This window comes from Vulpes vulpes, chromosome 5 (assembly GCF_048418805.1).
Source record: "Vulpes vulpes isolate BD-2025 chromosome 5, VulVul3, whole genome shotgun sequence".
Lineage (NCBI taxonomy): Eukaryota > Metazoa > Chordata > Mammalia > Carnivora > Canidae > Vulpes > Vulpes vulpes.
Window position 1 is genome coordinate 37,565,058 of NC_132784.1, and position 3,774 is coordinate 37,568,831.

The 3,774-nt window shown below is 35.7% G+C and overlaps 1 non-coding gene across 1 annotated transcript; it reads left to right on the forward strand.

Moving 5' to 3' along the window:
* Positions 1–3,298: 3,298 nt before the first annotated feature.
* On the forward strand, positions 3,299–3,411 carry LOC112919363 (small nucleolar RNA SNORA44). Its single transcript, XR_003234893.2, has one exon. It is a non-coding gene; the product is annotated as a small nucleolar RNA SNORA44 (small nucleolar RNA).
* The last annotated feature ends 363 nt before the right edge of the window (positions 3,412–3,774 follow it).

The following is a 3,774-nucleotide window of genomic DNA, read 5'->3' on the forward strand; positions in this document are numbered from 1 at the left end:
ACCCAGAATATAAACACAATTTTAAAAAATAAATAAATAAAATGTTGATGAACTAGAATAAATGACCTGGAAAACATTTTTAAATGAGCTTTATCCCAATCCAAAGTCTTCTTCCAGCAACCTTTTAAATTTTCAAGGTTAAGGTTTTCAAGTAAATCAAGTAAGAATGAAATGAAGGGATCATTTTTGCTTTGGTAACCATCCTTACTTAATCTTCTATTCCCAAAATTGAACTCTAATAAAGCTTATTCACATACTTATTTTTTTAAAAAAATCCCCAGGCTAAAGGAATCAAAATGGCATTAGAAGTGCTTATTCTTCCTAACTCTCATTACTCAGCAAATAGATAGGTCTGCCGATGGCATGGTTAGCAAGAAGGAGGGCCTGATGAAATTATGGATGCAATACAAGACCCACTCCCAAATCTTCAAATTCACCACTCTTATTAACAACACATTCAATGAGGAAAATATGAGAACAACAGAGGAATACTACTGTACCCCAGAGTTATGGCCTGCCTCTGCAAGAAAGTAAGTCAAGGGATTAATTCACTACTGAGGTGAAAAACTTGATGATTTTTTTCTTCCTCTTTTGCTCCCTTACTATCCTTTGCTGTCCAAAAGACCTTTCATAAGGTTTATGAATAGTTGTCAGATTTTAAGCTGTACTCTTATAGTAGAAAATTAAATTGCAAACAACCTTCCCCTCTGTCACCACTGCAAGTGCTTGAAATCTGTTCTTACAAAAGGATATCCTTTTAAATATGTTATCCTCCAATGTGACTTATTGCAAGTAATTTCTCTAGTGGGAAAAGTCACATATCAGTTCCTTTCCCTGCCTTTGGAAATGTCTTTTCTAATAGAGATGCTTGAAATGACCTTGGTGTCAAGTAGTACCTGCTGGCCGATTAAAATTACCTTTAACCTAGATCTCAGGCAAAGGAAGATGTAATGAGCTTGAATTGATTTCCAAGGTAACAATATACATTCCAGAGACTTGAGCAAATGTGTTTGTGGAAGATCTAAAGGAGCCACTCAATTCAGCCCAAGTTCAAACATATGTTCATCTTATACTACCATGCTCTGGCTTTTCCTTTGAAAATATGAACCAAAGTTCAGTTCCTATGCAAACTAATTGTAAATATTCATGATTACCAAAATTCTCAACAAACCCCATCTTGAAGTATGAAGTCAAGTAGAAATAGGAATCTTCACAAATACTGACATGATTGGGTGACTTATTTTTAATCAACAGAATGAGCATGTTTCTCCCTTGCTGACCAAAGTCATTGATTGCATCAATCAAACTTTTCATACAGATGTATAAAAATTGCAAATAAGCTTCCTCAATAATTTACAATGGAGGTGGGGAGAGGAGTCTAATATGAATGAAACAATTAGGGGATAATATGAGTCAGTATAATTAAGTATACTCAGAAGACAACTTTATAGGGAATGGGAAGAGTGGAATACAAAGTATCAAAGTCTTCATGGAGGTAGTTGGGAGAGATGCTACATATAGAAAGATTATTGAGATTTGAATAAGTAGAAGGGCAAGGAAAAAGGGAGATGAGGGACAATTTTGCTGAGGTTACTACCAAAGCTTAATGTTTTCAAGTTGTATTTTATTGATCCTAAGACAATCAAACTCCTAAGATCTTATTTTACATTTTAACGTCTCAGAAACTAGGATGCAAATTCTAATCAATGACATGTCATAGTCTAAGTGGCATTGATTTTCTATCATGGTTTGTCCTTTAGTTGATAATATCTTATATCCAAAGATACAAAGAATGTATAAACATCTTATAGCCTAAATCCCAGAAGCAGTGAAGATTGAACTGATCTTTTGAAAAACACTGTAAGGCTACATGATCCTGGTTTCTGATTTATTTTTCTTTGATCCCACTATATTCAAATCTGATTTCAGTACCTATAACAAGGAGGAATGTGCTTGTTATTAGCTCATTGCTGTCCAGTTCCAAATCCACCTTCGTTGCCTGCTTGTGATACTGAAACATTTCTCCCTTGCCAGTTGGCACAATGTTGATTTTGTCCATACAGGACAGATGAGGGACCCTGGAGGAGGAAGGTTGTCTCCTCCTTGGTTCTGGTGTGTTAATTTTTCCTGTTCCAGTTGCACTGGGCTGGCAGTAAGGATGCCCAGTGAAATTCATTCCTAACGAGTTTCCTGTAGGCAGCTACCTGCAGGCGAGTATTTTACAGGTTGCCCAGCTGGCTCACCTAAGTGAATTCTGGAGGAGCCCAGGTGGTTTCATAGTCTTTTCCTGGTGATGGCATCCCAGTAAATTCGATACCATCCTCCTACCCCTGGGAAGCTTCCTAGTGAGTATCGTTGATACCCAGCAGTTTTCTTCTTTAGAATTAAAATGGATTCTGTACACCAATAGGGAGAACTTGATGGCCTTCTCAATCAACTTTCTCAGTTACAGCCCACTAGTGAGAGCAAATTTAAGTGTGTGTTTGGGTTGGGGCTGGGGCTGTGGGATAAGGAGTAGAAGAATGAGTTGACTGGGAAAAGCAAGAAGTTGATGAAGGGATATATATGCTTGATTGTCAAAGTGTTTCTAATGATCTCAAAACAACTAGAAAGCCCTTCTGACTTCTGTGTTCAGAGATGAGACCTCATTATCATAGCACTGTCTTTCAATCCTGATCCTACACAGAAGCCACCCTAATGCATTCAGATACAACATAAAATATCCTTCCACCAATAGCAAATTCTTTCAGCATGCCAAGAAACATTTAGATATTTCAAAAAACAGATATTTAACATTGAAGAAATAAAACAGTTGCCTAACAGTTGATGTTTTAGTATCTCATACATACTTTCTAACTACTTGGGTGCAATGCTTCTTTGTACATCTTGGCATTTTGAAAGTTGTATTGTTTTAACACTGAAAAAATACAATAAATATGAGTAAGAAGTGAAATGGTTTTCTTTTCCAACTCAAAAGTACAATGAGCAGATTCATGCTTTAAAGAGAAAGAAAGGATTAGCACAGCTAAATTACTATCCAAACTTCATTTTAGAAAATAATTTTCCTTCACATTTAGATTTTAACTTTCCCTTATATTTGCAGATTCAAATATAAGATGGCTAAACTTCAGCTGAAGCACATTATAAGGCATTCTCAAATATTAGGTTACTTTTATAAAACAGCCCCTTTCTTATTTATCACTTTAAAAATAGTGTACAAATTAAGTGTAAAGCTCCTTAAAATTCTAAACCTCTCCCTGAACATGAATACTCTTTATCTTAAAAATAAAATTCTATTCAGCATGTTTCCAAGAGCTGTGGCCATTCATGGCCAAGCTAGAGCATCCTAAAGAGACTTCGAAAAAACAGGTCAGCATAATACCTGCAACTGCCACTCACCTGCTTATAACACCTCAGGACATGGGCTCGAAGTCACCTTCTTGAGTCCAGGTGTTTCCACAAACTTCCATGTAGATGGGTGTATTAGATCAACTTTTTGGTATAGAGCAAAATATAAAATAAAATAAAATTCTATTTTACTCACATTTTCCTTCTTCAAGTGAATAGTTGACTTAGCCATGAATTGCTTTGTGTCTGATACTTTTTTTTATATTTCCTGAATGAATTCTTTTTGTAAATGGAACTTATGTCAGGATATCATCTCTGGCCCTTTCATATCCTTATTCTCTTTTCATTCCCTTTATTTCTTGAAGCCAAAGATAGAAGAACTCAAGAAAAGACATAGGAGTTTGAGCAAAAGGCTTGTTTATATTG